This window comes from Prionailurus viverrinus, chromosome X (assembly GCF_022837055.1).
Source record: "Prionailurus viverrinus isolate Anna chromosome X, UM_Priviv_1.0, whole genome shotgun sequence".
NCBI classification, from domain to species: domain Eukaryota; kingdom Metazoa; phylum Chordata; class Mammalia; order Carnivora; family Felidae; genus Prionailurus; species Prionailurus viverrinus.
The window spans coordinates 61446148-61469060 of NC_062579.1; positions in this window are offsets into that span (position 1 = coordinate 61446148).

A 22913-nucleotide genomic window follows, 5' to 3' on the forward strand; every position below is an offset into this window, starting at 1 on the left:
TGCCTTTGGACATGAGTCAAGTAAGAAAGTGCTGCGGCTGGGGTCAACAATAGCCAAATTATGGAAAAAGCCTAAATGTCCATCAACTGATGAATGGATAAAGGAATTGTGGTTTATATATACAATGGAATACTACTTGGCAATGAGAAAGAATGAAATATTGCCTTTTGTAGCAACGTGGATGGAACTGGAGAGTGTTATGCTAAGTGAAATAAGTCAGAGAAAGACAGATACCATATGTTTTCACTCTTATATGGATCCTGAGAAACTTAACAGAAGACCATGGGGGAGGGGAAGGGAAAAAAACAGAGAGGGAGGGAGGCTAACCATAAAAGACTCTTAAAAACTGAGAATAAACTGAGGGTTGATGGGGGGTGGGAGGGAGGAGAAAGTGGGTGATGAGCATTGAGGAGGGCACCTGTTGGGATGAGCAGTGGGTGTTGTATGGAAACCAATTGGACAATAAATTTCATATAAAAATAAAAATAAATAAAATGGAGCTTTCTGACTGTGACAAACATCATATAATCTTAGAGTTTTTAAAATAATTTTGATTAATAAAATGAAATTTTGTTGACATTTAAGTAGCATTTACTCACAACAAGTACCAGAAACAGCAAAAACTCCTACTTTTGTATCTTCAGTCAAATCTACACATATAAAAGTGCATATATATGAGACTTTTTATTTTTATTTTATTTTGTTATTTTATTTTTTAAATTTTTTTAATATTTATTTTTGAGAGAGAGAGACAGAGAACAAACAGGAGAGGGGCAGAGAGAGAGGGAGACAGAATCTGAATCAGGTTCCAGGCTCTGAGGTGTCAGTACAGACCCTGATGTGGGGCTTGAACTCATGAACCACGAGATCATGACCTCAGCTGAAGTCAGACACTTAACCAACTGAGCCACCCACGCACCCATTTTTGAGATTTTTTAAACCTCATGTTGCTGTATGTGAAAACTGACAATTTAATAGAAGTAAAGTATCTTTGGCCAGGTATGAAATTTTCAAATGTTTTTACATGCAGATCACAGATACAGCTCTTTTCTGGGAAATTGTTATGATCTGATTAGCACCAGAATGCATTCAACACAATGCACTGCCAAAAAAGAACATAAAGTTTCAAGTAAAACTGAGTGAAATAATATTTGTAAGACTCTCATACTGCAAATACAATTCCTAATATGATTATTTTATATGCATAAAGTTATTCACTTGCCAGTTACCTTGACCCATTTTCTAATGGCAACTTCTAATTGAATAATTAATTCCAAACCAATAATTATTTAAATTAGTAGAGACATTAAGGTAGAAAAATACTTCACAGAGAGGTTCAAAGAAACAGTAAGACAGTGGAGAAGAACACAGACTGTAACAAACAATAGCAAAACTGTGCAGCAGGATGTGTTTAACAAATGTGACCTGCATCCTTTGCATCTCTTAGCAATACCTGCTTCCTTTGCTACAGATACAGGGACTTTGGACAAATCAAGCCTAGTCTGAAGTAGAAAAATTAATCTGATAAATTTATTCATGCATATTTCTTAATGATTATACACACACTTCTAACTCTTTTTTGTCATCCTTTCAAAATTTTAGTCATAGACACTCAACATAGGAAAGAATCTTAAGGATCATCTAGTCCAGTACTTCCAAAAATTTCAATTCCCCACACCAGTAAATTTCCTTTTATTTCATAAATGAGTTGCCAACATGTTTTGCTAATTAAGACATTTTAAATTTTTTCTAACACCATCATTTCAAAAAGGAAAAGATATTTTAATAGCAAAAAATGAATAAATTTAACTGCATAAAGTTCACATTTTTTACATTTTATTTGTTTTTCTCAAAATGCCAACATTTGACTCTTCTCTCTCATAGTCTTACATGCATTTACCCAGATATTTGAACATCTCACATGACAAAGAATCTTCTATGTCCTGAGATAATTCATTGCATTATTGATCAGCTGTGACTCTTAGAAAGGTTTTGTTTGTATTTAGACAAAATATGCTTCCTTTTAACTTCCATCTATTGATTTAATTCTGCTTCTTGTAGTCTTAACAATCAAGTTGAATCCTTCATCTATATAATAGTTCTTTAGACATTTGAAGACCTCAATTTTGCTCCAACTCCACCCCAAGCCTTCATTACATGAATGAAGCTAAATATCTTCCATTTTCTTTAGCTGCTCTTCATGTGCGTGGCCTAGCTTCATCTTCATCATATTGGTCACAGACTTTATAACTTCAAGTCTTTTTTACAATGACTGACTTGACTGATTGACTGAATATTTATACCCTCTGAATAGAATTCAGCTTATGAATGACCCTATTCAAGTGTGGCACTAATAGCTGGATTAGATCTTTAGAGGACCCACATATCAAGAAGGTTGGTTTCATTTCTCTGCACCTCTAAATGTCATGTAAAATAAAGCAGAAGTAAATATAAGCTAAAATATTAATTTTTAAAATAACACAAAAGTAGATGAGGGCTGGAATTTAGATTAAGCACATAATGGTGGCACCTGGAACTGAGCCCAGTAGTCTGACATACATGGTGTAGTCTGACATACATGGAACAAAACGTAGTTATTATCTCAGACACAAGGCCTTGATCACAAGGAGCAACCACAAGTTTTTTTCCTTAAGTAGCCAATCCAATCAACAAAATAGTAAACTCAGCAAAATGACTTAATTCAGTAATTCTTTGCTAAGTAGTTTGAATGAATCCAACAACTTTTCTGGTTGTAACATACTTAAGACACAGTAATAGAATTCTCTATGGTTTAATTCCTTGTACATGTTTAAAAAATCATCTTCATCAACTTTATAACATTAGCTATGAAAAAGAATAATACTTTCTAACTTTTAACTCTAATCAATGTAGTATTCATTTATCTTCCTCTGGGCCTGCTGCCGAATTTTCCTCACTATGAACACTTTGGTGTGAGAAGAACTATTACATTGAGTAGATTTCTCTTTATCTTTTCAGCAGAGTTTGCAGTGGATAAAAAAAAAGGAAAGAGCCTTTCCACTTTTCTTCACTCTACCTTCTGTTTTCTACCACTCTAAGCTCTGGAAAGAAAAATAAATCCCACTTCTTTGGGTTGGTTATTTTGCTTTGTTTTTCTTCTTCTTTCTGAAAAGATACAAAGATCATACCACTTACTTGTTCTGTTTCATTGAATGTACTACTTTCAATACACTGTAATTTATTTAAGAAATTAATGTTTATTTATTTTTGAGACAGAGAGAAAGAATGCGAGTGGGGGAGAGCAGAGAGAGAGAGAGAGGGAGACACAGAATCAGAGGCAAACTCCAGGATCTGAGCTGTCAGTACAGAGCCCGATGCAGGGCTTGAACTCAGGAGCCATGAGATCATGACCTGAGCTGAAGTCAGGCGCTCAACTGGCTGAGCCACCCAGGGGCCCTAATAGAGTGTATTATTTTTAGTTCTTATATTTTTAATTTTATTTTTTATTTTGTTTTAAACTTGCATCCAAATTAGTTAGCATATAGTGAAACAATGATTTCAGGAGTAGATTCCTTAACGCCCCCTACCCATTTAGCACATCCCCCCTTCCCACAACCCCTCCAGTAACCCTCAGTTTGTTCTCCATATTTATGAGTCTCTTATGTTTTGTCTCCCTCCCTGTTTTTATATTATTTTTGTTTCTCTTCCCTTATGTTCATCTGTTTTGTCTCTTAAAGTCCTCATATGAGTGAAGTCACATGATTTCTGAAATAGAGTGTATTTTAATAGAGGGTATAAGATAGGTGAAGGGCAGGAAGAAAAGATTTAACTCCATTTACTCATTACTTTTTGCTATTAGTAATTTAATAAAATAAAATAAGGTAGCTTACAGCATGAGATTTTAAGGTGAATAGAGATGATTTGGAGAAGGCAAAAAAAAAACACTACAAAAGCTTCTGGTAGTGTACAAATTTTTTAGGAGTAATTTTAGAGAAAATTTTTCATACTATTCAATTGTCAAATTATTGCTGTCAGGAAAGGAGCATGGCACAGTAAAAATCTTTAAAAAAAAACTAGATTTGAATATCTTGCCACTTTCTTAGACCTCAATTGGTACATGTTCCAAATAGAGAAAATGATAATACTGGCTCTTACAACCTCACAGAGTTTGTGAATTTTAAAGGAGATACAGGATGCCTTTCCAAACCACCCTCTCTCCAAGCAACATAAGCCTGTCAGAGTACACAGTCTTGTAAGAAGCACGTATTTCTTTGTGGTATTATTTTTTATTTATATTAACAATTTTTGTCATTGTTTTAAACGTCTATTATTCCTCTCAAGAATAAGCTCCTTGGGAGCAGGGAATGCCTGCTTTCTTGTATACTAGTGTATTTCTGACAAAGAGTGGAGCACATGGCATAAAGTAGCCAATGTATAAATATGTGATAAATGAATGAAAACACTTTGTGAACTTTATGGCAACTTACTGATTTTTCTATTGCTATATTCTCTTCAAAGTCATGACAAAGCATAATCAGACTGATTTTATCACATACACAAAGAAGAAACTAAAATTTTTGGAGGTTTTATATGTATATATATATATATATATACACACACACATACATATATATGTGTGTATATATATATATACATATATATATATATACATATATATATATATATATATATATATATATATAATCAAGTATACACTGTGCTATAGTTATCTGGGATTTTAAGTGACTTTAAAGAATGGTACCATTCCAAGTGCTGAATAACTAAATTCTGATAATAACTAATTTTCTTTCCCTGCACCCTCACTTCCTTACCTGTTTCTGGTTTCACATATTGGAGGACCTTCATTATGGCAGCAATCTAAAGGGCTCAGTGACCAAACTTAAAAGATTAATTTCCCCTACTTCTGAGAATTGTTTTACATAAGTTATATCTATAAGCCACCATACTCCCTCTATATTCCCTCTCTGCCCTCCCCGAACCCCCCACCAGTATGCACACACAGATGCACTCCATTCTAATAAAGTCCAGAACAGGTCCAACAGACAAAAGATTTTAAAAACACTATTTCTGCTTACAATGTGTTGAGCTTTACTATTGTAGAGTACAATTACATAATGGGCAACATTAACATTATGCAATAATGTAAAATATATATTATATAGAAAATTATTTTCCCTGAAAGTTGGTAAAATATAGTTATTTTAATTTGCACAGACTTAAAGGGAATTCTAAAGTTTAATCTGAATAGAGAGTCACAATGGCCTCTAGTAACCAGTTTTGTAGCTTAAAGGAAAATATCCTCATTTTTATTTTTTATAGGGAAAAGCATATACTCATAAACCATATTTAACTAGGGAATGTGTGAAAGATTTATATAGCATAAAGAGAGTAAATGTAACTTCCTTATTTAAAATTAAATCTGGAGGGGTGTCTGGGTGGCTCAGTCAGTTGAGCGACTGACTTCGGCTCAGGTCATGATCTCATGGTTTGTGGGTTCGAGCCCCATGTCGAGCTCTGTGCTGACAGCTCAGAACCTGGAGCCTGCTTCTGATTCTGTGATTCCCTCTCTCTCTGCCCCTCCCCCACTCATGCTCTGTCTCTCTCTGTCTCAGAAATAAATAAACATTAAGAAAAAAATAAAAATAAATTAAATTAAATTAAATCTGGAGTAAGGGTCAACATGGCAGAGAAATAGGGGGATCTGAAGTTACCTTGTCTCTCAAACAAAGCAGTATTGAGGCCAAAGGACTTTGAACTCCAAGAATCTGGATGGAAAAGTAACAGACATGCTTCCAGTGACCTACCAGGACAGTCTGGCCATAGGTGTGTGGTTGAGAACTGGGAGAGATAAAATGAATGGAGAGGAGGGATCCGCTTCTGTGGCGAGACAAAGGGAAGAGAAAGGGAGGCTGGGGAAGCATAGAACTGTATCTGGACAAGAGAAAAGCCACAGACTGGAACGGAGAAAGATCTAATCTCTGCCTGTGGGGCTTTATCTGGACTGGGGCCAGTTGCCCTGTTCATGCACCTGGAGTGCTGTAGGAAGAGGATATATATTCAAAGGAGCAGCACTTCCATGAAACCAGGGCAGATGGAGTGGGAACCTTAAACACTTCGGGGTTTAAAACCCAGCCAAATGCCAAGGAGGTGCCGGTGTCAGTTGGCAGAGCAGGACAAACCACTTGGGTTGCACCCGCAGTACAATGAGGATGGCTTGAACAGAGTGTTTTGGGACACATGGTCCAGGGAGGAGAGACTGAGGTGTTACCATTTTTCTCTCCATCACCAACAAAGTGGATCTTCAGGGAAGGGACAGTAGGCCCACAGTGGAGGTTGGATCCACCTACACCAAGCCACATCTCTCTGCTCCTGGTAAATTCATATCTACTGGAGCGGGATTGATGCTGACAAACCAGACAGCCCCTCCTCCAGACCAGTGCTGTTGCATAGCCTGATTTAATTTGTGGACAGTTCTTATTATATAGATATATTCTTCCTTACTTTTCTCCTTATCTCTTCTCTCCTCTAATTTGGTTACTCTGGTTGTTGGTTTGTTTAAGCACACATATTTAATCTATTCTCTTGATATATATTCTATATCTCCTTCTTTATATTCCTTTCTTTCTCTCTGGATTAAGCCATATAGTCTCTCTGCTCAATTTTTATTATCTTTTCTTTTTCCCTGCCCCTGTTATTTGTCCCTCTGTATGGGATAAATCTTCCTCCATCAACACTGCCTCCACCCTGTTGTTTACCTATAGCTTGTGTTTCTGGTTTTTGTTTGTTTGTTTGTTTTGTTTGCGTGTTTGCTTGTTTTTGTTTTCTGTTTTTTGTTTGTTTGTTTGTTTGTTTTCCTTTAGGGTTGTTTCAAGGAACAAATCAAAGCATACCTGGGGGAGTATCCAAAACATCACTACAAGTAGGGAGATAAAGTAACAAAAATCACAAGAACAGAGAGCAAGTAACACTCTAAAAAAAAAAAAACACACCTCCTGAAGAGTCAGGCCCTGGAGGGCCAGTGTATGACCCCTCTATAATATAGTAGTGCTCACAGGAGCAGGGTACGTAACAATCTTTTAAAATACATAAGGGACAAAAATCTCGCTGAAATGATGAAATGAGATACTTTTCCTCAAAAGCAATTCTAAGAAATGACAGCTAAAGAATTGATTAAACCAGATATAAACACTATAACTGAAGAAGAATTTAGACTAAGAGTCAAAAGATTAATCACTGGGCTTGATAAAAGCAAAGAAGGCAGCAGAGAATCTATTGCTGCAGAGATAAAGGAACTAAATAATAGTCATGGTGAATTAAAAAATGTTGTAAACATGGTGCAAAATAAACTAGAGGCTTGACAGCGAGGATTGAAGAGGCAGAGGGGAGAAAAGGTGAAATAGAAGATAAAATTATGGGAAAATATGAAGCTGAGAAAATGAGAGGTAAAAAAATTCTGTACCATGAGGGGAGAATTAGAGAAATAAGTGAGTCAATGACAAAGAACAATATCCATATCATGGAGTTGCAGAACAAAAAGAGATGGAGAAAGGGGCAAAAGGTGTACTTGAACAAATAATAGCTGAGAACTTCCCCAATCTGGGGAAAGAAACAGACATTGAAATCCAGGAGGCACAGAGAACTCTCCTCAGAGGTAACTTCTGCTTGACATATCATAGTGAAACTGGCAAAATACAAAGATAAAGAGAGAATTCTGAAAGCATCTAGGGATAAATGGGCCTTAACTTACAAGGGTACACACATAAGGGTAGTAGCAGACCTATATACTGAAACTTAGCAGGCCAGAAAGGAGTGGCAGGAAAATTTCAATGTGCTGAAGAGGAAAAGTATGCAGCCAAGAATCTTTTACCTAGGAAGCCTGTCGTTCAGAATAGATGGAAAGATAAAGGTTTTCCCAAACAAAACTGAAGGAACTCATCACCACTAAACTAGCCCTACAAGAGATCCTAAAGGGGCTTCTGTGAGCGGAATGTTGCAAAGACCACAAACTGCCAGAGACATCACTACAACCATGAAACCTACCGATAACACAATGACTCTAAATCCATATCTTTCAATAATAACACTGATTGCAAATGGACTAAATTATCCAATCAAAAAACATAAGGTATCATAATGGATTTAAAAAAAAGACCCATCTATTTTATGTCTACAAGAAACCCATTTTAGACTTGAGGACACCTTCAGATTGAAAGTGAGGGGATGGAGAACTATCTATAATGCTAAGGGAAGTGAAAAGTAAGCTGGAGTAGCCATACGTATATAAGACAAACTAGGTTTCAAACTAAAGGCTGGAACAAGAGATGAGGAAGTGCATTATATCATAATTACAGAGTCTATCCATCAATAAACAATTGTAAATGTTTATGCACCAAATTAAGGACACACAAATATATACAACAATTAATCACAAACATAAGCAAACTTATTGGTAAGAATGTGGTAACTGCAGGGGACACGAATACTCCATTCACAACAATGGACAGATCATCTAGGCAGGAAATCAATAAACAATGGCCCTGAATGATACACTGTACCAAATGGACTTGACAGATATATTTAGAACTCTATATCCTAAAGCAACAGATTACATATTCTTCTTAAATGCACATGGAACATTATCCAAGACAGATCACATACTAGGTCACCAAACAGTCCTCAATAAATATAAAAGAATTGTGAACTTACCATGCACACTTTCAGATCACGATGCTATGAAACTTGAAATCAACAACAGGAAAAAGTTTGGAAAACCTCCAAATGCGTGGAGGTTAAAGAACATCCTACTAAAGAAAGAATGGGCCAACAAGGCAACTAAAGAAGAAATTTTAAAAAATATATGAAAACAAATTAAAATGAAAACACAACATTTCAAACATTTTGAGATGCAGCAAAAGCAGTTCTAAGAGGAACAGGCCTATCTCAAGAAAGAAGAAAATCCTAAATACAAAATCTAACAGCACACCTAAAGGAACTGGAAGCAGAACAACAAAGAAACCCAAAAGTCAGCAGAAGAGTATTAAAAAAAACCAAAGCAGAAATAAACAATATAGAATCAAAAAAAAATATAGGACAGATCAATGAAATTAACAGTTGGTTGTTTGAAAAACAAAACAAAATTCATAACCCCCTAGCCAGAGTTCTCAAAAAGAAAAGAGAGAGTACCCAAATAGGTAAAATCACGAATGAAAATGGGTTTGTCACAACTAATCACTCAGAAATACAAGCAATTATCACAGAATATTATGAAAAATTATATGCCAACAAACTGGACAACCTGGAAGCAATGAACAAATTCCTAGACACCCACACACTACCAAAACTCAAATAAGAAGAAATAAAAAAATTGAACAGACCCATAACTAGTGAAGAAATTGAGTCAGTTATCAAAAATCTCCCAAAAAATAAGAGTCCAGGACCAGATGGCTTCCCTGGGGAATGTTACCAGACATTTAAAGCAGATTGAATACCTATAATTCTCAGGCTTTTCCCAAAAAAAGAAACAGAAGGAAAGCTTCCAGAGTCATTATATAAAGGCAGCATTACCTTGATTCTCCAAACAGACAGAGACCCCACAAAAAAAAGGAGAATTAAAGGCCAATATCCCTGATGAATACGGATGCAAAAGTTCTCAACAAGATACTAGCACATCAAATTCAACAGCATATAAAAAGAATTATTCACGATGATTAAGTGAGATTCATTCCTGGACTGAAGGGCTGGTTCAATGTTCACAAATAAATCAATGCGATACATCACATTAATAAAACAAAGGATAAGAACCATTTGATCCTGCAAATGGATGCAGAGAAAGCATTTGACATAATACAGCATCCTTTCTTAATAAAAAACCTCAAGAAAGTTGGGATAGAAGGAACATACCTAAATATCATAAACACCATATGTCAAAAACCCACAGCTAATATCATCCTAAATGGGGAAAAACTGAGATATTTCACCCTGAGATCAGGAACATGACAAGGATGTCCACTCTCACCACTGTTTTTAACACAGTGTTGGAAGTCCTAACAACATCAGCAATCAGACTACAAAACAAAATAAAACACATCCAGGTTTTCAAAGAATAAGTCAAACTTTCACTTTTCACAGACAACATGATACTCTACATGGAAAGTCTGAAAGACTCCTAAAGACTGCTAGAACTTATACAGGAATTCAGCAAAGTCACAGGTTACAAAATCAATGTAGAGAAACCAAGTGCATTTTTATACAGCAATAATGAAGCAAAAGAAAGAAAAATCAAGAAGTTGATCCCATTTACAATTGCACCAAGAACCATAAAATACCTAGGAATAAACCTAACCAAAGATGTAAAATATCTGTATGCCTAAAACAACAGAAAGATTATGAAAGAAATTGAAGACAACACAAAGAAATGGAAAACCATTTTATGTTCATAGATTAGAAGAATAAATACTGTTAAAATGTCAGTACTGCCCAGAAAAATCTACACATTCAATGCAATCTCAATCAGAATTGCACTGGCATTTTTTCTCAAAGCTAAAACAAACAATCCTAAAATTTGTATTGAACCACAAAAGACCCTGAATAGCCAAAATATTATTGAAGAAGAAAACCAAAGCTGGAGACCTCATAATCCCAGACTTTAGCCTCTACTACAAAGCTGTAATCATCAAGACAGCATGGCATTGGCACAAAAACAGACACATAGACCAATGAAATAGAATAGAGAACTCAGAATTAGACCCACAAATGTATGGCCAACTAATCTTTGACAAAACAAGAAAGAGTACTCAATGGAAAAAAGACAGTCTCTTTAGCAAATGGTGCTGGGAGAATTAGACAGCAACATGAAGAAGAATGTAACGAGACCACTTTCTTACACCATACACAAAAATAACTCAAAATTAATGAAAGGCCTAAATATACGACAGAAAACCATCAAAACCCTAGAGGAGAAAGCAGGCGACAACCTCTTTGACCTCAGCTGCAGCAATTTCTTGCTCAACACGTCTCCAAAGCCAAGGGACTTAAAGGAAATAAAATGAACTATTGGGACCTCATGAAGATAAATGGCTTCTGCTCTGCAAAGTAAACAATCAACAAAACTAAAAGGCAACCAATGGAATGGGAAAAGAAATTTGCAAATGGCATATTGGATAAAGGGTTAGTATCCAAAATCTATAAAGAACTTACCAAACTCAACACCTGAAAAACAATCCAGTGAAGAAATGGGCAGAAGACATGAATAGACACTTTTCCGAAGAAGACATCAAGATTGCCAACAGACACATGAAAAGTAGCTCAATGTCACTTATCAACAGGGAAATACAAATCAAAACCACAATGAGATACTACCTCACACTGGTCAGAGTGGCTAAAATGAATAATTCGGGAAACTACTGATGATTGAGAGGATGTGAAGAAACAGGAACCCTCTTGTACTGTTGGTGGGAATGGTGCAGTCACTCTGGAAAACAATGTGGAGGTTCCTCAAAAAATTAAAAATAAAACTACTTTACCACCCAGAGATAGCACTACTAGGAATTTATCCAAGGGACTCAGGAGTACTGATTCATAAGGGCACATGTACTCCAATGTTTTTAGCAACGCTTTCAACAATAGTCAAATTATGGAAGGAGCCTAAATGTCCATCACCTAATAAATGGATAAAGACGATGTGGTTTATATATACAATGAAATGCTACTTGGCAATGAGAAAGAATGAAATCATGCCATTTGCAGCAACATGGATGGAAGTGGAAGGTATTATGCTGAGTGAAATAAGTCAGTCAGAGGACAGATATCATATGTTTTCACTCATATGTGGATCTTGAGATACTTAACAGAAGGCCATGGGAGAAGGGAAGGGGAAAAATAATTACAAACAGAGAGGGATGAAGGAAAACCATAGAAGACTCTTATACAGAAAACAAATTGAGGGATGATGGGGGAGGTGGGGAAGAGGGGAAAATGTCTGATGGGAATTGAGGAGGGCACTTGCTGGGTATTGTATGTAAGTGATGAACCACGGGAATCTATCCCAAAACCAAGAGCACACTTTATACACTGTATGTTAGCCAATTTGACAATAAATTATATTTAAAAAAATAAATAAAAATTAAATTAATTTAAATTAAAATAAATTAAATTAAATCTGATTGAATTGGCAGTCATGTTATTAGAGACAGAATAAATGTCAATAATTCATTACTTGTTTCAAACCTAATTTAACATAAATCTGCCCTATGACATAATAGCTTGTTCTCTTTTACAGGTTATTTGATAGCAAGTTCAACAGTGTAGGTTAATGACAATGTGAGCTGCATGATAATGGCTCTCCAAGGAAATTAGCCTTTAGGGCAGTTAGGCATATATGAGCCTTTATTCAAATGGAAAAAAATACTCAAAAAAATTTTTTCCTCTCTCCTAAGACTATCAGCTAATATACAGAAAGGAAATTCAAACAGGTAGGTGGGCTTGGAAAAATAACATAAAAATAATATATTGACTCTTCTGATCTAACCTGAAAATATTCAGCATCTTGAGTGCTGAAAAGCATGAATTTATTGTATATAACAAAATGTATATTATGTGTTGATCATCTGTTACAAAACTATGCATTAAGAGGAATGGCAGTCTGATTTGATTTGGTACCAAAAATAGAAGATTTAATCAGGAAGCACATAAACTGTTTTACTTGTTCCCTATATGATAAACATATCAACATATGAATATGAACTCCACTAGCTCAATGGTTTGCCGAAAATAAATCTATTGAAATATATTAACTTTACCATACACTTAACTTTACCATGCAATTCATTGGTAGACATTAATATAGTAGTGTTTTTCTCCAAGAACATGTATTAAGCTTGCAATTTGAAATTTATAAAAATAAAAAAAGTATTTGAAATTTATTGGAGACATTATTATTTCCAGCCTATGGAAAAATGTTTGTACTAGAAATGTGTAAACAGAAATGTATAAATTAAATTCAAATTAAACACACATATCATGTTTCTCAAATGATAGAGTCAACTCTTTCAAAACCTTAACTATGGAGAAACTGGCAAATGGCCACCCACCTTTATATAGTGTTAAAAAATCTCTCACAACATGACCCTTCCTTCTGCGTTGCTGCTGTTCATTGGTAGTTTGAATGGATTAATTTAGTTTCTCTTTTCTCTAGGATCTGTAGATTTGCAACTTTAATTCCTGCTTATCACAAGACCTTTGTTTTCCTTGAAAAGTTTGTGTGAGGAAGGATAAAGAATTTTTTGAGAAGTTTGCAATAATTGTATTAAAGGACAGTGCCAAAATTCACTCTGAATAAAAGCTTGAGGGGTGCCTTGGTAGCTTAGTAGGTTGAGCATCTGACCTTGGCTCAGGTCATGATCTTGCAGTTCATAAGTTTGAGCCCTGCATTAGGCTTTTTGCTGTCATTGCAGAGCCAGCTTCAGATCCTGTCTCCCTTTCTCTCTACTCCTCCCCAATTTCACTGTCTCTCTCTCTCAAAAATAAATAAACATTTAATGAAAACTTGAGATGGTATAGATAATCATATATGACTCATGCAGTTAGATACATTTTTATGCTTGTAAAACATTCTACTATGCTTCTGAAAATGGATTCACATATCTCTTTGTTTGCATTAAAAGTCTGACTCAGAACATATCCCTGGTCACTGAAATAAAAGTTAAGTTTTAATTTCAATTTTTTTGTGTGTTTTGAATAATCTTCTACATATCTCAAATTTCATTACTTACACTATTATATATCTTCAGGATAAAGAAGAAAGTTTTTGGTAAAAAAAAAAAAAAGGTTCCTGGTAAATTTTCCTACACATATTAAGAAAATCATGAGACTGAAGGGGTTCTTGCAAGTCACTAATATACAAAGAATAGTGTTTCTATATATATTGGCAAGTTCACATTTCCAACATGTCTAGTTACCAATTTGACTATGTTCTTTTATTTTCCTTCATATGGTGGGTTATCCATTAACAGAACAGAAACAAACAAAATTAGTGTATGAATAAAGTACAAACAAGAACCTTAGAAAAAATAATGTTCATTTAATAGCATGAGAAAAACAGTGTAGGAATAAAACCATGGTAATGCTACTATGTAAGCTACTTTTATTCCACTCAGTGTTCAATAAGTTGTTATTTAAAACAGTTTTTGAATGAAAAACTGTATATGAATGTTATCTAACACTGTACAACTTATAAGTGCTTTTTGAATCATTACTTGCATCTATCAATTTTTTCCTTAAAACTTCCTGTTATGAATAAACAGATTTTTATAAATTTTATAAATTATGAATTACAACAGAATATTGAAAATCTGTTCTCAGAGATTTAAATATTAAAAATAAATTAATAACTGAGAGTAGTCTAGATAGGAGAGCAGTAAGGGGACCCTGGGCTTGTCTTGTCCCTTGAATACAGCTAGATCAACATCAATTCATTCTGAACACCTACGAAATTGATCTGAGGATTAAGAGAACAATCTGCATAGTTTGAGGGAGAGAATGTCACTGGTAAATGGTGTGGGTAGATGATTGGGGGAGAGAAGAGCCTCAGTGCTGCAGAGGGGAGGGAGCCATTTCCTTGAAGAGGAGAAGGAGAGAGGGGGAGAGAGAGCAGCACATAGGGTTCATCCAAGAAAAGCACTCCCCCAAATCCATTGACTTGAGAATCAGGAGGAACTGACTATTGCAAGGTTTTCAAACAGTGGAGTACAAATTCTGAGCTTTTGGAAGTTCACGCCATTCAATGGAATCAATGGGGGGTGGTGGAGATGTTTTTGGGAAGAAGGAGGGGAGGTCCAGGAGTGGACAACAGACAAGAAGGGGTGGGGATCACCTGGGCCATACTAGGAGAGTATGTTCTCCTTCCTGGGGTGCATTTGGAAGAGGGTATATTGAATCTCCAAAGGCCAAAGACTTGGCTGCTGCCTTTGAGCAACCATTCAACAGTACGGGGGAGTTAAAGTGATCCCCGATTTTTGCTGTGCCTCTCACCATAAATTGCAGGGACCTGTGCAGCCATGCAATTGTTTTTCTGGGACAGAACAGTACTAGGTGCTGTGAGGCTCTCCTCCAGAGAAAGTGAGTGGGTCTCTGCCTTGATTGGTCCTTTAAGATTTGGAGTTTTGAATCCCAGTTGCATGCCAGAGATGAAACACAGGATAGCTGTGGTGTCAGGTATGCTCAGGACCAAGTCACAGAAGGGTTGAGGCAGGGTTCTGGCAGAAGCCTGGGACACAGGAGGGAAGATTGGTCCCTTGTCTGTGAAGGCTACCTGAACAGTGACAAGCTTGATCTTCCCTACTCGGGGAGGAGACGGGGTGGGGGGGGGGGGGTGATGCAGGGTGGTGAAACCATCTTCCCCTCTGACCATCAAAAAAGCCAAACTTCAGCAAGCAACACAACACCCCCATTGAAGGCTGGTGTTTCTTCCTACACCAAACTCCCCCATCTCCCCCACCCCTGTGCCCTACAGGGACAGGGTTACTAGTGCAGGTCTCATTGTGAGCCAGAGAAGCAGGCCTCTTCCCCAGAATAACAAATCAGGTTGCTTTCCCTCAACCCCCACCCATGCACCAGGTCTACTGATTGAAGAGTGCCCCAAAGCATCAGCTTCAGTTCTGGTAGAAATGTGACCAGGCTTTTTTTTTTTTCTTATTTTTTTCTGTTTCCCTTTCTTTTTCTTTCTTTCTTTCTTTCTTTCTTTCTTTCTTTCTCTCTTTCTCTCTTTCTTTCTTTTACTTGTTTCTTGCTTTCTTTTATTTTGCAGCCAGGATTAGTTTTTTGTCTGTTTGGGTTCATTTTTTTTTTGTTGTTGTTCTTTTTCCTTTTCTGTTTTTGGATCATGTTTTTTTTTTAAATAAGGTTTATTTAAAAAAATAAATCAAAGAACACCTAGTTGAAGGTCCAAACATTTCCCCACTGTAAGCAAGGAGGAACTCTGCAGAGGATTTATCAGAAAAAAAAGAGCAGCCAAATCACAACAACAGAGTGCACACAGCATACCCCAGAAACATTTCCTGAAGAACTAGGACCTGGACAGTGTATAAACACTTCTTAATATAGCAATGCACTCAAGTGCAGGAAACACAAGAATCTTTCATAACATTCAAAAGACACAAACTTAGACAAAATGACAAGACAGAGGAATTCTCCTGCAAAGAAAATCAAGAAGAAACCAAAGCCAAGGATTTTCCCAAAACAGATACAAGAAATATATCTGAACAAGAATTTAGAAAACCAGTCATAAAAATACTAGTTGGGCTTGAACAAAGCATAGAACACATCAGAAAAACACTTTATGTAGAGATAAAGGACGTAAAATCTAGTCACCCTAAAATAAAAAGCGCTATAATTATGATGCAAAACCAATTTCATGTAATTAAAATGAGGATGGAATAAACAGAGGAATAATTAAGTGATATGGAAGATAAAATTATGGCAAATAATCAAGCTAAAAAGGAGTGGGAAAGAAAACTATTAGATCATGAATATGGACTTAGGGAGGTCATCAATTCCTTCAAGTGAAATAAAAACTATATTATAAGAGTCCCAGAAGAAGTGTGGGAAAAGGGGGAAGAAGTTTTCTTAAAAAAAAATATAGCTCAGACCTTTCATAAACTAGGGAAGGAAACAGGCATTCAAGTATAAAAGGCACAAAGAACTCCCTTAAAAATCAATAAAAACAGGTCAACACCATGACTTTTCATAGTTAAACTTGCAAACTAAAGATAAAGAGAATTCTGAAACCAACTAGTAAAAAGGATTCTTAAACTATGAGGGTAAACACATAAGATTAGCAGCACACCTGACCACAGAAACTTGGCAGGCCAAAAGTGGGTGGCTTGATATATTCAACATGCTGAATGGGAAAAGTGTGCAGCCAAGAATGCTGCACCCAGCATGGCTGTCATTCAGAATAGAAGGAGAAATGGTTTCCAAGGCAAGCAAAAACCAATAAAGTTTGTGAACATTAAAATAGTTTTGCAAAAATTATCAAAAGGGAACTTTTGAATGGGAAAGAGAGAACAAAAACAACAAAGACTAGAAATGAACAGAGACAATCTACAGGAACAGCAGAATTTACAAGTAATACAATGGTACTAAATTAATATCTATCATTAATTACTCTGAATGCAAATGGACTAAATGCTGCAATCAAAAGACATAGGATATCAGAGCGGAATAAAAAAAAAAAAAGACCCAACAATACGTTGCTTATAAGAGACCCATTTTAGACACAAAGACACCTCCAGATTGAAAGTGAAAGGGTGTAGAAGTATTTATCATGCTATTGGACATCAGAAGAAACTTGAGATAGGCAAACATATATCAGACAAACTAGATTTTACAGCAAAAACTGTAATAAGAGAGGAAGAAAGGCTGTACATCATAATAAAAGGGTCTATCCAACAAGAACATCTAACAATAGTAAATAATTGCCTGCAACGTGGGAGCAGGCAAATATATAAATCAATTAACAAAAAGCCCAAAGAAAATCATCGACAATAATATAAAAATAGAGGGGGAAAGCCCACTTACAGAAATGGACAGGTCATCTAAGCAGAATATTAACAAGGAAACAATGGCTTTGAATAACACACTGGATAAAATGGGCTTAACAGATATATTCAGAGAATTTCACCCAAAAGCAGCAGAATGCACATTCTTTTCAACTGTACCTGGAACATTCTCCAGAACAGATTACATACTAGGTCACAACAGGTCTCAGTACAAAAAGATTGAAATCATACCATGCATACTTTCAGAAAACAGCACTATGTAACTTTAAGTCAACCATGAGGAAAAAAATGTAAAGACCACAAATACAGGAAGGATAAGAACATCCTACTAAATAAATAAATAAATAAATAAATAAATAAATAGGTTAGCCAGGAAATTAAAGAAATACAAAATGCATGGAAGATGGGGAACCTGGGTGGCTGAATCAGTTAAGCATCCAACTCTTGATTTCAGCTCAGAAAATGATCTTACAGTCATGAGATCTAACTCCATGTCAGACTCCTCACTGGATGTGGCACCTGCTTGGGATTCTCTCTCTCTCCCTCTTCCTCTGCCCCGCCCCCATTCTCTCTCTCTCTCTCTCTCTCTCTCTCTCTCTCTCTCACACACACACACACACACACACACACACACACAATTCATGGAAGCCAATGAAAATGCAAACACGACTGTCCAAAACGTTTGGGATACAGCAAAGACAGTCCTAAGAGGGAAGTCTACTGTGATACAGGCCTTCCTCAAGAAGGAAGGAGTGTCAAGGCACCTGGGTGGCTCAGTCAGTTAAGTATCCAACTCCTTACTTTGACTCAGGTCATGATCTCACAGTCGTGAGATTGAGGCCCTCATGGGGTCCTGGGAAGGTCATGGAGTCTATTTAAGATTCCCACTCTCACTCTCATTCTACCACTTACCCGACCACTCTCTCTCTGTCTCTCTGTCTCTCTCTCTCAAAAAAAATGAACTAAAAAAAAGGATAGAAGAGTCTCAAAACAGAACCTAATCTTACACATAAAGGAGCTTGAAAATAGAAAATAGAGTCCAAAACCTCAGAAGAAGGAAAATAAAGGTTATGGCAGACTACTATATATATATATATATATATATATATATATATATGACAGTAGAACAGAACAATGAAACAAGTTGATAGTGTTTTGAAATAATTTACAAAATTGGTAAATCCCTAGCCATATTTATGAAAAAGAAAAGAACCTAAATAAATAAAATAATGAATGAAAGAGGAGAGATCACAACAAACACCAAATAAATAGAAATAATAAAGAGAGAAGATCACAAGAAATTACATGCCAACAAGTTGGGCAACCTGGAATAAGTGGAAAAATTCCTAGAAACATATAAACTACCAAAATTGAAACAGGAAGAAATAAAAAATGTGAACAGACCCATAAGCAGCAAAGAAATTGAATTGGTAATAAACATCTCCCAACAAAGAAGAGTCCAGGCCCTAGTGGCATCCCAGAAGAGTTCTACCAAAGATTTAAAGAAGAGTTAATACCTATTCTTCTAAACCTGTTGCAAAAAGTAGAAACAGAAGGAAACCTTTCAAACTCATTCTGTGAAGCCAGCATTACGTTGGTTCCAAAACCAGACAAAGACCCCACTGAAAAGGAGAATTACATACCAATATCCCTGATGAACTTGGATGCAAAAATTCTTAACATGATGTTAACAAACCAAACCCTACAATAGATTGAAATAATTATTAACAATGATCAAGTAGGACTTATTCGTGGGCTGAAGGGGTGGTTACATATCTATAAATCAATCAACATGATACACCACATTAGTATAAGAAAGGATAAGAACCACATGATCCTCTCAATAGATTCAGAAAAAGCATTTTACAAAATACAGGATCCTTTCTTGATAAAAACCATCAAGAAAGTAGGGATATAAGGAGCATACCTCAAATCATAAACCCATGTATCATCCTCAATGGGGAAAAATTGAACTGTCAGGAACATGACAGGGATGTTCACTCTTACCACTGTTGTTCAAAATAGTACTGGAAGTCCTAGCCTCAGCAATCAGGCAACAAAAATAAATAAAAGGCATGCAAATTAGCAAGGAAGAAGTCAACTTTTTACTCTTCACACAGGACATGATACTCTACATGGAAAACCCAAAAGACTCCACCAAAAAACTACTAGAATTGATACGTGAATTCAGCAAAGTAGCAGGATATAAAATCATTGTACAGAAATATGTTGCTTTCCTATATAAAAATAATAAAGCAGCAGCAAGAGACATCAAGGAATTGATCCCATTTACAATTGCACAAAAAAACATAAGATACCTAGAAAGAAACCTAACCAAAGAGGCAAAGGATCTGTACTTGGAAAACTGAAAAACTCTGATGAAAGAAATTGAAAACCATTTCATACACAAGGATTGAAAGAGAAAATATTGTTAAAATATCTGTACTACCCAAAGATCTCTACACATTCAATGCAATCTCTATTAAAATAATACCATCATTTTTCACAGAGCTAGAACAAACAATTCAAACACTTGTATGGGTCTTTCGTATATGGCTTTTATGATCTCGAGGTATGATCCTTCTATCCCTACTTTAAAACTGAGAGCTTGGGGCACCTGGGTGGCTCAGTCGGTTAAGTATCCGACTTCAGCTCAGGTCACGATCTCGCGGTCTGTGAGTTCGAGCCCCGCGTCAGGCTATGGGCTGATGGCTCAGAGCCTGGAGCCTGCTTCCGATTCTGTGTCTCCCTCTCTCTCTGCCCCTCCCCCGTTCATGCTCTGTCTCTCTCTGTCCCAAAAAGAAATAAACGTTAAAAAAATTAAAAAAAAACTGAGAGCTTTCCCCCTAATGTCAGAAACAAGACAGGGATGTCCACTCGCCACTGTTATTCAACGTAGTATTGGAAGTCTTAGCCTCAGCAATAAGACAACACAAAGAAATAAAAGGCATCCAAATCAGCCAGGAGAAGGTCAAATTTTCACTCTTCATAGATGACATAATACTCTATATGGAAAACCCAAAAGGTTCCACCAAAAACTTCTAGAACTGATTCAAGAACTCAGCAAAGTTGCAGGATATAAAATCAATGCACAGAAATTGAATGCATTCCTATACACCAACAATGAAGCAACAGAAAGAGAAATCAAGGAATTGATCCGATTTACAATTGCACCAAACCCCATAAAATACCTAGGAATAAATATAACCAAAGAGGTGAAAAATTTATACACTGAAAAGTATAGAAAGCTTATGAAATAAATTGAAGAAGACACAAAAAATTGGAAAACTATTCCATGCTCCTGTATAGGAAGAACAAATATTGTTAAAATGTCAACACTACCCAAAGCAGTCTACACATTCAATGCAATCCCTATCAGAATAACACCAGCATTCTTCACAGAGCTAGAAAAAATAATCCTAAAATTTTTATGGAACCAGAAAAGACCCCAAATAGCCAAAGCAATCTTGAAAAAGAAAACCAAAGCAGGATGCATCAAATCCCGGACTTCAAGCTATACTACAAAGCTGTATTCATCAAGATAGTATGGTACTGCCACAAGAACAGACACTCAGATCAATGGAACAGAATAGAGAACCCAGAAATGGACCCACAAACACATAGCCAAATAATCTTTGACAAAGCAGGAAAGAATAGCCAATGGAATAAAGACAGTCTCTTCAGCAAGTGTTGTTGGGAAAACTGGACAGCGACACGCAAAAGAATGAACCTGGACCACTTTCTTACACCACACACAAAAATAAAGTCAAAATAGATAACAGAGCTAAATGTAAGACTGGAAGCCATCAAAATCCTCAAGGAGAAAGCAGGCAAAAACCTCTTTGATCTTGCCTACAGCAAATTCTTATTCAACACGTCTCCGGATGCAAGGGAAACAAAATAAAAAATGAACTACTGTGTATTATTAATTTTGTGGAAATAAAATATTTATGCCTGAGAAGACAAAATCATTCCAAATAAATTTTATTTTCACCTATCATAAAAAGGAAGTAGTATATATATATATATATATATATATATACATACTATATATATATGTGTGTATATATATATATACATACATATATGTATATACATATATATACATATATACATGTGTATATACATATATGTATGTATATATATTTACACATACAGAAAGAATATTACTCAGCAATCAAAATGAATCAAATCTTTCCATTTGTACCAACATGGATGGAAGTAGCTTGTATTATAGTAAGCGAAATGAATGAGTCAGAGAAACAAATACCATATGATTTCACCCATATGTAGAAGTTAAGAAACAAAACAAATGGTTATATGAGAAGTGAAGAAAAAATATAATAAAATAAAAATAGAGGTAAACCATAAGAGACTCTTAACTATAGAGAGCAAACTGAGGATTCCTGGAGGGGAGTTGAGTGGGGTAAGGCTAAATGGTGACTGGCATTACAAATGGCACTTGTTTGGATGAGCAATAGGTGTTACATGTAAGTTATGAATCACTAAATTCCATTTCTGTTATCAATACTACACTATATGTTAAGTAACTGGAATTTTATTAAAGTTTGGAAAAATAATTAATTACTTAATAACTTATTACATAGCCATAAAGAGCTCTTATAATGAATTGACTGAAGTTATTATTTATGCCTAAATAATTGGTTTGAAATATCAGTTTGTAGTATCTTTTGAATGATGTAATATGAAAACATTCAGAAATCAGCATGTACAAATTCTAACAAGCATAAAGCTTCTGAATACTAGTTTAACAAAGGTACTCCCAAATATATACACATCAAGTCATTTCTTAGTTCTTCCTCTATGTGGTCTTTTATAACTGTTATTATCACTTTTTTTGTTGTTCTTTATATTGGGCTTGGTTTAAGGGAATTTGTCAAGTGATCCCTGGACTCCAATCTTTAGGCCAGTTGTCAGGCCAAACTAATTTCTGTATAAGCCCACTGTGCCTCAGATAACATCTAGCAAATGCAGGATTAATGAAGACCCAGCACAAGTATCTCTGTATAGCTTTCTGGGGATGGATAAACAGGAAGGGATAACTTGAAGAAATAAAATAAAATGCAATATAATAGAGACAATATGTTTTTGATTGTAATGATACTCAAACTAAAATAATAAAATATGATAAACAATAAGTTATTATTGATCATTAGATACCAATACTTTTATCTAACCAGTTACACTGCTCTACACATAAATATGAAATATTTGCTTAATTATCCACTGGTTTCATTACTTTAATAGACTAAAACAACATGCTATTTAAAAAAATAATCAGTCTCCTGGCAGTTAAGATGGTGGCATGTTAGAAGTAGTCTATGCTTACATCATCCC